Source organism: Pleuronectes platessa, chromosome 5 (genome assembly GCF_947347685.1).
Source record: "Pleuronectes platessa chromosome 5, fPlePla1.1, whole genome shotgun sequence".
NCBI lineage: Eukaryota > Metazoa > Chordata > Actinopteri > Pleuronectiformes > Pleuronectidae > Pleuronectes > Pleuronectes platessa.
This window is the reverse complement of record NC_070630.1, coordinates 17,915,252-17,933,377: the sequence shown is the minus strand read 5'-3', so window position 1 is coordinate 17,933,377 and position 18,126 is coordinate 17,915,252. Positions and strand designations below refer to the sequence as shown.

The following is an 18,126-nucleotide window of genomic DNA, read 5'->3' as shown; positions in this document are numbered from 1 at the left end:
CTTTACACTCTATGAGAAATGTTCCACTCTATGGGGATTCCACACATTCCCAGACTTCATTAGGCTTAATGTCAGAGATTAGAAAAAGGAAAAATACTTCTGGATGAATAAACAGCTGATGTCAGCGTTTCCATGTTGCATCTACAAAAACCAATACACAGACTTCCCAGGTGGCTCATGGCTGTACCAGCCTACCAGTCTACAGACCTGGGATACAAAGATAGAAGACATGTGCTATGACTCTGAGCCCTGAACTCTAAAAAAAACTGTGTAAAAAGGTTTTGGATTGTCTGTTTTGGGGCATTTTCGATCATGGACACTATGTTGTTTTAACTTGTGTTTTGGATTTGGGTTTAATTGTTCTATATTCTGAATTCTGTTTCCTGTTTTATTTTGAAATTATGCTCCACCAGTGTCTCCAGCTTGATTTCCTGCCGTTTTCCCGCTCTTGTGTTCATCGGCACCTGTTCCATGTGACTTTTACCTGTGATCCCTGATGCCTGTCTCCCTTTCATACGTCTCTGTGCTTCCCTTTGTCTTTGTCAGTTTGTCTTGTTCATCTTGTTTCCTATCTGTTGTTTGCACCAGTGCTTTTTCACCTAGTGCTTCTCTTTGTTGAAGTTTATTTGGACTTTAGATTTTTTCCAACCCTCCCTTTCCTGAGAGAACACAAAAATATACTTTTAGACGTATCTCCTGCATTGGGGTCCACCTGTTCATTACATTGCAGCATAACAGCTCCTCAATTTATAGTTCATAACCCCGTCCTTTCCTGTGTTAGTGGAGTGGAAATGGACTAAACTAAAAAGTCAATGCAAACATCAAATACCTCTTGTCTAATTATATATATTTTGGCTATATTTCTGGATAGTGTGAGGAAGTGGAGATGTGTCATCTATCTTTGTATACAGTCTGAGATCGTAATCTATAAGCTAATGTATCTGCAAAGACACCCCTGCTTAATATTTGGGGCTTTTGGACAATGGAGAAAGTCATTGGGTTAAACAAATTCTGCTTTCTACACTGGAAACTTTCAGTTGCTGTTATATCCAGCCTTCAACTCATTTGATGGATCACCCGAACGTCCTGAGTTTACTTAGTCGACCGAGGTTTATGGGCTGAATGACAGAACCTGTTTGGGACAAGTGGGATTGTGTAACGCACATTTGCAAGTTAAGCAGAAGTTCACGAAAGTACCCTGTTGCAATTTCCTCATTTTATTCCCTGAGAGGTCTTGCGTTGAACAGCGAGTCACCACAGCCAACACCCCTGTACTGTGTAGCAAGGCAGCAATCTGGACACAGTGTTAGAGTAACGGCTCATGGTAACTGAGAAACAGACCCAAACATAAACAAAAGAGGTTTCTGAATTATCGGATGATCAGTGTGAAATAGTTTGAGATATTTCTCCCTTTTTTTTTGCCCTTACAACATTGCACAATCTTTGCTGACTGAAGTGAAACATAAAGCAGATGATGATTTGCGGCTGGAAAATGCAGTTGCGGAAGTCTCTGTTTGTGGACGGTCTAATGAATCGGATAACCAAAAGGACATGTGGGGGCTTCTTAAGAACTCCAGAGCTTGAGATATGGCCATAGGGGGAGTTTATATTTTCCGTGCAACCCTGTGGCTGCTTCCCACTAACTTGTACTGCTCCCTCTCTCTGTGTAAGCATGCAAAATGAGCATGTGGAAGAGATCGGATTCTACACCTCAGCTGGTTTGGATCAATTCGTAATAAATACTTTCTTCTTCTATTTTTGACCCTAGTGTCTGGTGGATTTAAGCTGGTCTCAGCACTGTCATTGGTTCCCATCCACATCCACCCAAACTCTTGTGTCGTGTGTTTGTGATGAGAGAACACATGATGGCTCAACAACAAGTGTGTGTGTGTGTGTGTGACAGAAAGATGTGGCACATTTAGACGCTATCCAATCCGAACCCAGAGGAATCCCTAATTCAAGGTAAAAGGATGTTTCTTTTTGGTCACTTTTATTGTGTCATATCCTCTTACTCATGGTTTTGTCTCGCCGCTGCCGTAACTTCGGGGAAAAATGACATGAGGTAAAATTTCATCAGCAATGGTTGTAAAAGCAACAACTCCAATAATCCAACACTGATAAACGACGTCAGCAAACAAGGTCTTAGGTGTTGTTGGAGAGGGTTGGCGGTTCGATCCCGCTTTTCCCCATTTGCATGCCAAAGTGTCCTTGGGCAAGACACTGAAGTCCAAATTGCCCCTCATAGAAAAAGTGCTGCCCATAGATTGCACTGTATAAATCTGTGTGTAATTGTCAATAAATTTCTATGTAGCCCTTTTCTTACTTTTGAAAGACCCCTAGCAGATAAAGTTACGTATCGTACACTTACCTAGCAAAAATGTCCCCTAATGTATTTTTTCAATATTTTTCAATATTTTTTCATATTTGAACTTAGAAGCTATCCCCGTGGTTCACTTGTGGTATGTTGTCATCATATTATTATACCAACACATACATATACAGTATTCACATATACATAGCATGCTCAAAACTTCTTACAAAAATTATATATGAACACACACACGTACATTAGTGTTTATATCGTACATACCAAAGATAGACTGTATTTAAAGCGGGACCTCGTTACCACAGCTTCATCCCCCGATCACTACTGCACAGATTCTGGTGTTCAGCAACAGAGGGAGGAAGTGGAGATGCTTTGTCTGTCTTTCGGAACAGTCTATGATAGTAAGTATGAGTGAAATTGTGACACTTCCTTCAATACAAGGGCCTACTGATAATCCACCTAACTACCGACCCCATTCCGTCCCCTCCATTAAACTGCTCCATATTTCTGTTCTCCCTCTCTCATGACAGACGCTCTTGACCGATATCATATCTTCATTTACTTAATTTTGTCTCAGGCCACCAGAATGGTTCAAATTCCCACAAACCACAGTGGAAGAGTCACAAAACCAGGGAATGATGTGAACACACCAGTGGGCCCGCAGTTAATGTGAGTACATGTTTTCAGTGCTCAGTTACTTTTTGTAGTCAGTCAGCATGAACACAAAAATATATTGTTTCTTGAATGAAACAATGTAATGCAATGTTTTTCTTGAGACCAAACCAAGCGACCAAACTACACCCTTAAGGGTTCTAATCATCTTCTACATAGTGTTTGTCTGTGCTTCTACACCGAGGTACACACTTTAAGGCCTACAAATTATATATACATACATAAACATCCACATGTCCTTTGAGGCAGCCTTTAGACTCAGTTTCAATATGACACTTATTTGTCTGTATCACACACTAACTTTGAAAATGCTAAGGACACTAGTTAATGTGTATCTGGGTTTTAGACACTCAGTAGACCTCTGCTCTGACCAGTTTACTGTGCATTGTGTCTTTAAAACTGGTTTCCCTTTGGACCGGTGGCAGGATGTGTTGCTATGGTGATGGACAATGACCAGTGAGTGTAAACAGTAAAAGACAAGAAAGAAGGGATCAGGGAGTTGTTTGTTTGTACAGAAATATTAACCTCCCAGCCCGAGCAGACTGGTTAAAGTTCACCAAAACTCTGTAGACTGGAGTCACGTAGTGGGACAACAAGTTAAAATGAGACATCCTTCGTCAGAATGTGTCTCAACCTCACTTCATGTGTAGAATAATGCGCTAAATCAATGTGCTAACTATTCACTGAACTATTAATAATCTATTGTTAATTTTTATTTAGTATCACTTTATAATGCTCTAATCCAACAGCTGCTACAGGTCATTCTTTATACACTACCACTTTCTGTGGAGCTGTTAATAATCAACCACAAAGTTGCTGGTGTCAAATATCTCCCTTTACCCAAGTCACCTGATCCTGAGCACTGTACAAACACACACACACACACACACACACACACATATCCAAACCCATAAACGCACGCACACACTCGCGCATACACACCTAACAGATAAAGTTCCGAGCTGGGCGGAGATCGGTTGAATTGAGGTAATTACATATGATGCAGAGTATGAGAAGGAGAGAGAGAGTGATTCTTATCCAAAGATAACATTAAGCAACAGTCTCGGGACAAGGGTGTCATTCATGCAACTCACAGCTGCAAGAAAAGAAACTGCTCCTGGGAAAATCTTTTCACTGTGATCCTTAAATGACGAGTTTTCTGTCAGTGATCTCTTTTCAGTTTTGCCGGATAGATAGATTTTCTAGAACAACTCACATAATCACATTTCCACCTGCGAAATCACTCCTGAACACCGATCCTTCCCTCTTTCCCTCTTTCTCTGTCATAACCTGCAGATGAAGCCTTACGGTTGAGTAATCTTTCAACTGCAAACCTTTGTCCACCATTCAGAGAATGACGCAGGGCTTATGTAACTGTTCATTGGAAAACGTTTCCTAGGAAAAGATAAAATGCCCGGTGGGTTATTGCACCTTAAAATCTGTAAACTGAGCGTTGAGCCAATATTCCACCCATAACCACCTCTTCACATGAGAGTTACCAACTGTCTGAAGTGTGTGTGTGTGTGTGTGTGTGTGTGTGTGTGTGTGTGTGTGTAAAAAATGAAACCAAAACGCTCCCTTGGTTTTTCCACAAGCTTTATGGGTGTGTTTCTTGGCAGTGTATCTCCAGATGATTAACTTTTATAGCTGATCAGTCAAAGGTTAAAGGTCAAGTTGAACAAATATATGGGTTAGTGCCCTTATGGTAAGTGATGCTATGAAGATAAAGTCCAAATGAAGACAGAAAATGTTGCCATGCATTGTTAAAAAATGCTTTTTTCCAGATATCAATACATGTTATAGGGCTGTAGACATGATGTTTAGCTTAATTAGCTAATAATCTCTGATGATCTTGGCTCTCATCAGCTCCTATTTATCTGCCTATCTCAGTTTAAATACCAGACAAAGACACAGACACTAAACATCGGTCACTTTTCAAAGTAAATCCAAATAAAGACATGTAGATCTTTACTGAGCAGCTACAACATTAAAACCAGTTGCCAGTTTTATGTGCTGGCTGATCGATGTATTCATGCTACAGTGTGTTATCAGAACAAACCAGCAAATCACTGACAAATACCGATTATGACGTAAACATAACAATAGAGAATGCAAGTTAAATGAATAGAAAAGATGACTAAATGTCAATTTCTGTGGGGCTCAAGAGAAAATAAGCAAACATTTTGTTTAAATTAAGTGAAAAGGGTGATAGGGTGACAGTTGATAGTTCATGTGAGTCTAATATGTTAATCAGACATCATGCATATAAGTCATGACTGCTGTGCAAACCGATTATTATCAGTTTTTCCTCCCAAACACCAAAACAAATCATGAGGAGAAATAAGGCGAAACAGCAGCGTCAGTCAGTCAGTCAGTCAGACTGAGGAGGGAAGGAAGGAGGAAATGTTTGAGTCGTGACATCAGCAGCCGAGTGGAAGTGCTATCCTTTTATAGCCATGTTCTCTCCCTCTTGCACATTCCTCAGCTCCAGAGCTCAATCCAAACCTCCTCCTCCTCCTGCCCTCATTTCATACAACATCACAGCTGTGAGGCAAACACGGAGGACAGGGGGGGGTAGAGAAGACGGAGGAGGAAGGGGGAGGAAGGCGGAGGATGAAGAGGGCGGGGGGTAGAAAATGGTAAACTAGAGGCACAGGAAAAACTCCCTAAACTCCCCTCTCTCCCAGCCGTCCTGACCACTTCCTCTGCCCCCTCGCTCAGCTTTTACTTTCACTGGCTGGTGTGATTGACCGCGGCGGAAGAGCTGAAGGAAACCACGACAAAGGGCTCTATATTTCCTAATTCACAGGACAACCATTCAATAAATGTGTCTTGAAAACCCCCCTAGACTCCCGCATAGTCATAAGGGGGGGGGCGTGATACGAGTCAAACACAAACCGCTGTCCTGACATGGAGTGTTTCTTCAAGCGTTATGTTCGTAACAGTGCTAATAAGGAAATGCATATAAAAGTGAGAAGATGTGACTGTCAAGGTGACAAGCATTTAATGTACCCACCTGTACGGACGTGTTATAAACTAATTGCAGTGAGCTTCCCATTGTACGGAACAGGAAGTGAATCTAGATGTGTTTGTACAAGTAACCTACAAAGCAGAAACAGCTACCATTGGCTGTGGCGCAGATATTAAGTGACTTGGATGGAATCCAAATATTATGGATTAGGTGCTGATTTATTAAGACATGAAAAGTGCAACAATATACTTTATTCACACAAATCAACTAAAGTGTCAACAACACAAGTGGTTCTTTAGATGCTGTCACATTCCCCAAGACAGATGTTGGAAGCAGGGAAGAATCTCACGTCCCTACCAGAACCGTTTTATTCTCATAGATGATCCTTTTTACTGAGGAAATATGTCTAAAACTTATATTTGGAATGAGGAAAATAAGGATTTGGGAAGCTAACTTGAAGACATTTCCCTTCCCTCAAATAAAACTAATACATTTCTAAAAGTGAAAACACAACTGAAAAAGCATATACAAGTAACATTTACAATAATAAGTAAAACGTATATTTATCTAATTCATTTCCAATTTAGTCACTGCAATTTCTTTCAATTATATTTTTAGTATTCGGAAAAAATTTGTTTCATCATATTCCTTGACTCTGATTAAAGACAAATAACTTGCTTTCTATCTATCTATCTATCTATCTATCTATCTATCTATCTATCTATCTATCTATCTATCTATCTATCTATCTATCTATCTATCTATCTATCTATATATCTGTCTGTCTGTCTATCTATCTATGGCTCTATTTTTTCATTTCACTGCCTGAACACATTTTGCTTACCTTGATCAGTGACAACATGGCAGCTTGTTTATGATCAAGATTCATTTAACGTTAGATCTCCCATCAGGGATGTGTGCCACCCACTGCAGCAGACACTCATGTGGTTGGTATCTGAAGGTAAAGACCAAAAAGACGGTGGTTGGCCAGTTTGGCGGCCTTGTTGGTAAATGATATCCAAACTTTTATGAACTTTGTGCCTGATGTGATGGGTTGCACCAACTGTTGGGCAGAAGAAGAAAGTCCCTTCAGACAGTTTCACATCTGTTTGTTTTATTAAAATACATATTTCACAACAGGCTGGCCTGTACACGTTCACTGCACACTTCCTGTTCACGCTCAGTACATGCTTCTGCTTTTAGACCTCACACTTCCTGTTTTTTCTTGATGCGGTATGAAAATAAATGAGCCCTGCGTCAGTGTGTTTATTAACCACAGATGTGTGACCTGCACAACAGAATAATAACATCTTTATGTCATGGAGAATAGATAATTTTATCGTTTCAGACATCAGCAGAGGAAAGGCACAGTTTATTACATGTGTGTGTACGTCTGTGTGTGTGCGTCTACATTTGATATAGCATTGACTATGGTTACTGTTGTTTTATGGATAGGAGCCATCGCCTGTATAGAAATCTGATCTGTGTTTTATTCCTTAAAAAAAATATCGCCAATGTTGACAAACTCTGTTTTCTTGTCGGTGAAAACCAAGTCCAGTGTGTTATTTGTTCTGGATGGAAAAATCAACATGTTGGTGGAGCCTGGGTAAAACTGTCTTTGGGTTGCCATGGTTGAAATCCCCAAGAATGAGAAATCCATCTGGGTGGGCTGTCTGTTTCTCGCTGACAGCCTGGTACAGTTCACTGAGTGCCGCCTCTCAAATAGAGTTTCTTTATGTCAGTTTTGAACCAGTTCTATATAGAATTGGTTTCATATAGGAACCAACCCACCAATACACCAAGTGTGGAGGCATTCAAATCCAGACTTTGGTTCCTAGTAGTTTCAGAAAAAGTTTCAGTTTTTAACAAGAAATGTCCTTTATGTACTTGCTCAATGTAAAACATCATAGATGTTTATCCGATTCCTCAGAATTCATTGTTAAGATGCTGTCATCCGTATTGCGATCGTCACTATTGGTCACAGACCCACAGTGATGTATCCACAGAGAAATATTAGCATAGCTAGAGTTTGTTTCACCTCTGAAAGGTGTTAAAACATTGCTGTGGTTTTATGGCCCGCAACTTGACTATTCTAGTTCACAGTCGCTGCTATCATCACAGTTGTTTCCGATGCAGCACCAAAAAGCAGACAGATACATTTAGTGACTACCTGGTGAACACGGGTTTTGCAACTATCGGGGGCCCTCTGAAGACGGACCAAAGCTAAAAGGAGAGTGAGGATTGGTCTTAAATTCATCAGGTAGATACAAACACCACTCCGAATGAATGCTTAGGTTTAAAATTATACCAGATTACTTAAGCCTTTTCTTCACTCGTCAATAAACCTACTAAAATCAGGCTTTATTTCTTCAATAGGAAGTGATGCAATGGATACGGGGCAAAGGAGTGTGCAGTAGACACAGGTTTTAACCAGCTCTGTCTCTGATTGGCAGCGATGTAAACGTGACACGGAGGTGAACATCCTAATTTGGCAAGACAGCGAGTTGACAGAGCGAATCAGTTGTCTGTGTGTCTGTGACATCGAACCCGACCCACTGTGGTAGAAGAGCAGAACGGCTCCTTCAATCCTCTAGAGAAATTCAAAGGTTTTCAACAGTTTTACCCGTGTTTCAAAAACCTCCATACACCTGCTAGTTATGGTGTAAAAATGCTTTCAATGTCAAAGTGAACCGGCAGCTCTTGTCTAAGGAAAGCATATACACCATATTAGACATTGTAATTGAGATCATCTCACAATTTCACATCTTTCAGCAGCACAGAGACACAAAAAGGTATCTGTAAAAGGTATCAATATTTTATTATAGATATTTACTAAAAGTCTGATTTATTTATTGTTTATTGTTTTTTTTATTAATCCCATTATATCTTATCCTATAATTATTATAGGACAATTGTATTACATATTTAGCTAATCAGCTTTATTAGGCTCCATGTAAAAAGTTACAATAATAATTTTTCCACATGTCATAATATCACACCTTTTGATATGATTTCAGTCCTCAGAACGCTAAAGCCCCTCTGCTGAGGGAGCAGTATTATAGCTCGGTCTACTTCTTGTCTGTGGACGTGTTATTTTAGCTCCAGTGTTTTAGTCTTAAGCTAAAATCAGCAGTGGGCTTGTGGCTGCTGAGCCAATTCATGACACAGCACACACATCTTAGCCTGGAGGACAATAGGCCTCTCTGTGAGGAAGCACTCACACACACATATGCACATATACACACACTGCTATGTTTAAACAGGTGGGCAGAAAATTAAGTGGTTAGCGAGGTGTGTGTGTGTGTGTGTGTGTGTGTGTGTGTGTGTGTGTGTGTGTGTGTGTGTGTGTGTGTGTGTGTGTCTGCACATGTCTTTCTGTTGTTATGACGACCGATTTTGGTTCAATACCATCATTTTGATGATATTTTGACTGGTCCTCACAAAAAGGAAAAGGGTTGTTTTAGGCTTAAGATGGTTTCAGGGTTGGAAATAGGTTTGGGTTAGCGTTAGGCTTTGGCATTTAGTGGTGATGGTTAAGGTTAGGCTGAGGGGCTAGGGAATGCAATTTGTCAATGAGTGTCCTCACAACTATAGAGAGAGAGACTGGTGTGTGTGTGTGTCCGGTGTTTGATTATTGAAAGGAAAGGAATGGATAAGGCGTATGTGTGTGTTTAGCCTTGGCCGCCCTCCCAGGAATACATACCACAGTGACACTGGCAGTGCAGAGACCAGCAGAATTCCTTCTTATGAAAATAAGCATCATGGAAACATAGAGAGAGGAGAGGAGAGGAGAGGAGAGGAGAGGAGAGGAGAGGAGAGGAGGAGACAAAGGCAGGAATATCACAAAACTGGAGATAAATGGTGTACACTTACACACCCATGTAATACCTTGTACATAATGTATATGTTATAAAACAGTAACCATAATAATAAAGATAATTCAGTTTTTTTATGTAGTATGTACTTTATACAACAGGTATGGACTCAATAGCAAAGGAGGAGGCCTTCGTGGGACATGTACAGGCTGAAGGTTGAATCCGAACTTTAGTCAATCATCATTAAACCTGGAGTTTTTTTTTTTTTTTATTCCAACGTTAAAGAGAGTTCCTGAGCACAATGTTAATGTTGCATCCGCAGCACTTGATGACATCATCTTAGCTTACTGGTTTATATATGGTGAGCTGTTTTTTTAAACCTTGACCCGGCTGCTTTGTTAATACTTCCTGTGCAATTCTCAGTGGATTGTGGGATAATTTAGTCCAGGAATCTGTTTTTTGAAAGAGCCGATGACATCAGATAACATCCCTGACAGAAACAGAACATTACTGACTTCAAGATGGTTCTTATTAACAGCCGAGCAACAAGTCGAGCGACTAAGTCCACCTTCTGAACAAAAGATGTTTGGACAATGCAGATCATATCTTTTTTTATTTAATGAAATCATAATGTTTTTTGTATGAGTTCTCATTTAGTTTTTTCTAATTTTCCTCATTAAAAATAAGCATTTTTCAAGACAGTGTTACTTGTCACACATACGCAGTTTAGTTTGAGGAGTTTTGTCCTAGATTACACCATAGTGTGCCAATGACCATGTTGAACATATGCAGAACTCTACAAATCTCCAGCTTGGGATTTCTCAATCACAATCGTCATAAGAAAGCGGTGGTCAGGAAACCAAGCAAATACCCTTACCACACACACATATCATGCTGGCGCAGCAGTCACACATGTGGTTCTGAGCCGGAACAGCTCATACTGGGAAGTTACTAACGGTCAGGCATGTGAGCTGTGTGCATGTATACATAGAGATGGCCTGATGAGCTTTTGGGAAGTGACTTTGTTGTGCGTGAGGCACTGACGGCTGTACAAAAAAAAAGAGGAAGTTTGGCATCTGGTGACGCTGGGCCGACGGTTTGGCTAGCGGTCCAAACCAATGCTAATGAGTGCCCTTTAACAGCGGGAATAAACTGATTGGAGATAGTGGTTGTTCCCAGAGGTGGGAGGTTTCTCTGCTCCTATTTGCTCCCAGGAGAATGTGGCCCAGTCTCTAGGTATGCTTTTACCACAGCTTTACAAACACACACACGAACCATTTATCATGACATAATGTTTACATTTCTGTGGCTGGAGAGCTCCTCGGGAGACAGAGGAGCACATCTCCTAGAAACGGCTTCCAAACAACAAAAACTGAGCCTGGACGAGTGGATGTGATCATTTCTGTCATCGCCCTTTGACTCTTCAGAGTAAAAAGACACTGTACATGTTTACACTATCATTTCAAAGAGGTCAAATTAGCATTCTTTACGAGCTAGCATGAGTACTTACAGTTGTGTATTGTTAATGAGACTGCACTGTAACAATTAACACGTATCAGGCCATTTCCACTGATATACATCCAGTAGTGGGATGTAATAGAGTACATTTACTTCATTACTGTGCTTGAGTACATTTTTATCCACCTGTACTTTGCTTAAGTTTATATATTTTCAGGTATTTAACACTTTTGCTCCACAACATATATCAGCAGCTATCTGTATTTCTGACTTCACAATGCATTACATTACATGTTCATGTTGTTTTACTTATATCAATGACAAGAGAGGAATTTGTCCACTGATCCAATCAGAGGGGGCAGGTAACATTAGACCCCGCCTCCTGCAGCAGCATCACATGATGTCTGTAAATTGTCTGTATTTCTACAGAGCTTTTCAAGTCTAGATTATGGCTCAAAGTGCTTTACAGTACCGTTTTTCCATTCACGCACACATTCATACAGTGCAGCTCTCTGCCACACAACACTCCCACACTAACATCACTGGCGAGGTTCAGTATCTTGCCCACGGACACTTCAGCATTCGAAATGGGGGTCAGACTGTCGACCCTCTGGTTGTCTACGACCCATTCATAGACAAACCAGTACTTAAATAATACTTTAAGTATATTTTAATAGCAAGTGCTTTCTTACCTTTACTCAAGTATATCATTTTAACATGGTACTTTCATGATATCCACTTATCTGAGTAAATTTTTGTAATTTATTAGTACATTTACTTAAGTTTGATGTTAGAGTACTTCCTCCGACACTGATAGACATCTCATACAATGTTTGATTTAAAAATCTTAAATATGTCTTTGACCTATTTACAACTAGTTTAAAGAAGAATACATTATATTAGTTATTATACAATAAGTCTTTGCAAACACTGGACATTACATTTTAAACTGTACAGCATACCTACACATCTTTTATTAGGAAAATTTGGATTCAAGCATATGCAGACAATCACGTGGAGAAACAATTGGAAACTTCACTGCTGTAATAAGCAGACAGTATACATGCACGCTGGTACAAAACATGGAAACTAAGTTGGAACAGGAAACAGTGTGGTGCAGCACAGACAGCCATGAGACACAGGCACCTATGTATTGTATACGTACACACACACACGCATACAGACACACATCTGAACTCTCATACCGATTATTACAAGTTTCCTGGATACCAACGTGCTGTATAAATAAAAGAAAATGGAAGAAGTCATTTGGTACCAGGCTCCAGATCCATCAATATCCCTCTGATCAAACGCACCGATCAATATTATGAGGTGTTGCCTGGATACAGTTGAATGAGCGGAGTGTGAGAATATACAGACCAGCAATCATCCTTTGGCACACATTCAACTGCAGGGAGACATAAACACACACACACACACACAAAAACAGACACATACACACACACACACACACACACACACACACACACACACACACACACAAACACACACACACACAAACACTCAGCAACTATTGCAGCATTCCTACTCTTCAAACTGGGTTAGTGGATAAATATCTTCTCCTCAAATTTCACACAAACAAACTCATAAACTTGATTATACCATCATGTACAACTTCTTGCACACGCATGGTATAAAGTGAAAACGATCATATAATAAAACCAGAGATAAACAAAGTAACTGTTTAAAGAATCATACTTTTCGCAGTCACACAAGTGAACGTATTATCTACGCACTGTTGTCTCTGTCCACAACACAACAGTAAATAGTAATGTTCCCTTTCTCAAAAACTACGAATTTCGGCAGAAAAACCAATGAACCAACACCAGAGTTCTACGCACAGAAACTCCTGACCCTGGGCAAGGTAGCAGCACTTCAAACAGCTCAGGTAAATAAATATGTTGCAACACGGACTCCTATGACGCTCGTTGCACATTTGGCTGAACGGCGTCCAAACACCTGACATCACTCCGCTGTCTGCCCCTTCATACCAGTGATCTCGCTCCTCTCGCAAAGGACGCCAGATGTGTGAGGTAATGTCAAGAAAAACCCTGCCCCATAAGATTTTACGAAAGTAGATTTGTTTAAATGACTTTTATCGTTAAGATAAGTCTACTTTGGGCTGGATTTGTTTCATAAATTTAAAAGACTGTTAAACTGTTAAAATCACATTTATGTCTCTCTCATAGCAGCCAACAGTCTATCTCTTCCACTTTACACGTGACTACACACACACACACACACACACACACACACACACACGTGTCTTTACGACTTCAGAGGGCATTACATTGATTTCCCCTAACCCTAACCTAAACCTAACTCTTACCCAACATTAACCCTTGTCTTGACCTTAAACTTTAATGATTTAACTTTTGGGGACTTCAAAATGTGACTGTGAAAACAGATTTAGGTCCAAACAACATAAGTAATACCTGGGCCACACACACATACTCACACATACTCACACACACAATCACACACACACACACACACACACACACACACACACACACAAACAACCTGGTTAAGACCAGGAGCTCAGAACTGCTGTTTTGTAATATTGGGACCTGGCTTTGGTCCCAATGGGGTCTACGTAGGTCAGTTTATGCAGGAATAGGTCCTAAAGAGGTAACAAACAATAACTACACACACACACACACACATGCACACCCTCCTCTCCTCCGTCACTCTGTCTCATCATGTTCCTGTCAATGATTTATGTTGTTCCATCTATTGAGGAGCCTGACAGAAACCCAGAGGTCTGAACAACCCCTCTGTGTGGAAACAAAGATTTGACTATTCCATTTAGTTTTTCGGTCGAAGAGACGCTCCAGGAACTGTTGCTTAATTCACGTACTGTTGGAGTGGCTCACTTCCAGAGGCAAGGGTTGTGTCAGTTCCACTGTTCGGCCCTGAGCCTCAGGCGGCCTCATGTTACCTGCACAACTCTGACTCAGAAAATCTAGTTCTTGCAGGTCTATGATAATATGTTCATAGAGATGAATAAATACACATGTACAGCGTCAGATAACACATGGCGTTTCTCCTTTCACTAAATGGAAACTGATTTTGTCAAATTACTGAAATGTAATCGCCTCACTGAGTTCCAAAGAACTTACATGGAAATAGTGCAACAGCTCCTCTCAGTGGTGAATCAGACGGGTTCTATGTCTGCATGTGTTCATGCTCTTTATCCCTGTTCACTTCCTGTCTGTACTGTTGCTCCACCAATCAGCTGTCAATTTAGTTCACCATGGTGAAGTCCTCCATGAGAGGCCTCCAGGAAAACTGCTTGGATTTTAACTTGCTATTCATTTTTTTGTCTTTTAATGTTAAGAAATCCATTGGTTTGAGTGGCTTTTAAGGTTTTCTGTCAACTTTTGGGAAATTAAACAATATTGTGTGATTTGTTACAAGTACTGTAAATGTTTATTAAACCAAATTTGTCACAGGGATATTGTTTAAACTCACACCATCCATCCATCTCTCTTTCCCTTCCCGTGGCACTTCGTCTGAGCCAAACTAAATCTCAAAGAGCAGATGAAACCCATTTTATGATTAATCAACACTAGTGCGTGGGTCGGTCTCATCAGAGCAAAGCATCAATCTCGATATGATTATAGTTAATCAAAAGCCACCCTGTCACACTGTGGGGTTTTTTATCTCAGAAAATCCTTCTCTAGGTTTAATGAGCTCACGGTGCAGAGGGGATGACAGCATCATAGCCAGATTACACCAGCAGTGGGCAGTAGAAAGCAGCAAATACAAGATCCTTGTGTGATCATACAGAGGATGTCAATGTACAGTTCTCTTCTACCTCTGTGTTGCTAACAAACAATGTGAGCTCAACACACACTTCATATGGACTTCTCTAACAATATGTCACACAAGCCACAAATATTATTTTCAGGTTGTAAATACAAAAGACTAGTAATTTACAATGAATATAGTCAACTGGGCAATCAGTTAGCTTGAACATTATTACACCATATAACTAATACTTATAAACAGATGTATGTAAATATGTAGTGGAGGAAGCACTTGAACATTCTACATAAGTAAAAGTATAGGTAAATAGATTGAGATGTAAACTCTCTTTTCTACTAAGTACTTTCTTTTGAATATATTTAAAGTTAAAGTAGCCTAGTCCCGAATGCAACTTTCCAAAAAAAATGTATGGCTGAGTCTTGGCCTCCTCCAAATCCATTTCAGGTGCTTCCTCGTACTCTGGCTGTAGGAGGCAGGGTGTAATGTTACCTGCCGGCTCTGGACTAAATCGCCTGTTATTATTGATAACTTTCAGAAATATAATGTAAAATACTGCATTGTAAAAATGTAGTGGAGTAGAAAGTAACAATATATACAGATATATGTAGTGGAGAAAAGTGAAAAAGTACCTGAAAATACAGATACGTGTAATACTTGATTTAAGTACACTAATAATGTATTTTGTTACATCCCATCACTGCTAAACTGATAACAAAGAAACCTTTCCTCACAGTAAAAGTATAAAAATGCTTATCTGCTGTGGGACCCCGAGTTTACACAGCATTACAAACATTACATTACATTACGTTTAATTTAGCTGACGCTTTTATCCAAAGCGACTTACAATAAGTGCATTCAACCCCGAGGGTACAAACCCAGAACAACAAGAATCAAGAAAGTACAATTTCTTCAAAAAAGCAAAACTACAAAGTGCTCTAGGTAGGTGCCATTTAAGTGCTACTTAATTGTTAGTTTTAACATTTTATTCATGGTATAGAGGAAGAGTTTTGTTTTAGTTTGCGGCAGAAGATGTGTAAGCTTACTGCTGTCCGAATGTCAATGGGGAGCTCGTTCCACCATTTAGGAGCCAGGACAGCAAACAGTTTTGATTTTGAGTGTTTAGCTCGCAATCCGATTGCAGAGCGGAGTGAACAGGGTGAACGGGCTTGGGTGTAATGTTTGACCATGTCCTGCATTTAGACTGGACCCGATCCGAACACAGCTGACTCCTTTTTTTTCTAAAACACTGTTCGAAGAACGAATGTCATGACTGTCACACTCTCCCTCCACCCTGACTCGTTGTCTCCTCCTGCTCTGTCTTCAGACAGTTGTCACTGTTCTCTTGTTTTTCAACCTCTGCTTTCCTTCTCTCTCCTCTCCTCCTCTCCAGCTTTCTAATTGAATCCACAGGAGTGAATTCCAACGGGCAAGAGGAGAGGCTGCGGGAGGGGTGATGTCAGAGGTCAAAGGTTGTGTTATGACCCTTGCCCGGTGAGTAGAACCCTGCTGTGCAGCATTTGGATGTGTGTGTGTGTGCATCTGCGCGCATGCGTGCATGCGTGTTTGTGTGTGTGTGTGTGTGTGAGTGTGTGTGTGTGAGTGTGTGTGTGAGTGTTTGTAAAACAGCAAAGAGGGTAACTTGTTGAGTTACTTGTTATGTATTTATGCATAAACGGACATTCCAGTGCAGTCACTCCGGTTATCATGTTTATTAATGAGGCTGCAGTCATGTCTTCATGCTGGTTCGTGGCTCGGTACAATACACAGATTTGATGTCATTGAACTCCTTTAAAGATAACAGCCATTCTAAAGAAATTTAAATAATTTTCTCCCATTGACGTAGATACAAATTCCTGTACACAGTATCGTAAAAAAGATGTTATGTCTTGCTGTAAAGGTGGCGGTAGCTTGGTCATGATTACATCTCGTACACTGAGAGCAATAAGATTTCACTGTAAGTAAAACTCTCCTCCTAAATTACAATCTGAACCCTGACGACCATTTGTTAGAACAAACATGCACAGATGCACACTTTCTCTCTCTCTCTCTCTCTCTCTCTCTCTCTCTCTCTCTCTCTCTCTCTCTCTCTCTCTCTCTCTCTCTCTCTCTCCCTCTCTCTCTCTCTCTCTCTCTCTCTCTCTCTCTTGACGAATGGGGCAGGGGGTACATTGTGATAGAAGGAAGGTGCTGAGGAGGAGGGGGTGAAGAAAGAGAGAGGAAAAGAGGAGCAGATGTTCATCAGTTCTACAGACCCCCCCCCCCCTCCTCCTCCTCCTCCCTCTCCCTTTATTATTTCACTGGTAATAGTGGCCTCTTATCTGAAGACGCCTGTTTGAGGCTGTGGAGGAATGACTTCTCTTAATCATCAGAGTTTCAATGGGCTGAGCCTGCAAGTGTATGAGTGTGTGTCACTCTCTGTAACAAACACACACACATATGCAAATGGTGCTATAACACAAATGTTTTACTCCACAAATTGTCTGCAGATTTCCACACATCCACACATCCACACTCACGCACACATACTCTCAAAAATACACAAACTGTTGACAGTGTATGGATTAGCTAACCCCTCTGCCCTTTGCGTACAACCCATATGAAATTAGAATAACAAGCTATTCAAAATATAAAGAATATGACTTTTACACATATGTATATAACATGGTATATTAACTGGCTCTCACTGGGCTTCCTTCCCATTCTCCCTTTTTTGCGGACAAACTATAAATTAATTCATTATTTCAGACTATTTATTTAAAAACATCCTGCAGGATTATGTGTGGAGAGGCGGCACCCTGCAGTCAGCAGTCTTCGGGTAACCCCACACCGCCGTGTCACTCTACTAATATCAAACAGATGTTGCATGCAGCAAATCCCACTGCAGGAAAGGTCATGGGACAGAGCGAGGAAACGCGTCCCAGGAACCCATCTTTATGTATCTGCTCGATTGATCCCAAATCTGGAGATAAACCTGTTTGAGCATGGAGCCAGTCTTAGTACTCCACCTACAATCCTCCAGTTCCTTCCTCTCTTTCTTTCTCTCTGCACACTCTCTAATTTCCTCATTTTTTTAAATAGCCCCCAATCCTGCC

At 40.5% G+C, this 18,126-nt stretch overlaps 1 long non-coding RNA gene across 3 annotated transcripts; it reads left to right on the top strand.

Moving 5' to 3' along the window:
* The first annotated feature begins 1,491 nt into the window (after positions 1-1,491).
* On the top strand, positions 1,492-17,091 carry LOC128440854 (uncharacterized). 3 transcript variants are annotated; one of them, XR_008338584.1, is made up of 5 exons: positions 1,492-1,666; positions 1,769-1,962; positions 2,659-2,727; positions 2,904-2,995; positions 16,425-17,091. It is a non-coding gene; the product is annotated as an uncharacterized LOC128440854 (long non-coding RNA). The 3 variants fall into 3 exon arrangements; XR_008338585.1 differs by having other exon boundaries at positions 2,632-2,727; XR_008338586.1 differs by lacking the exon at positions 16,425-17,091 and adding an exon at positions 4,889-4,926.
* Positions 17,092-18,126: the final 1,035 nt, after the last annotated feature.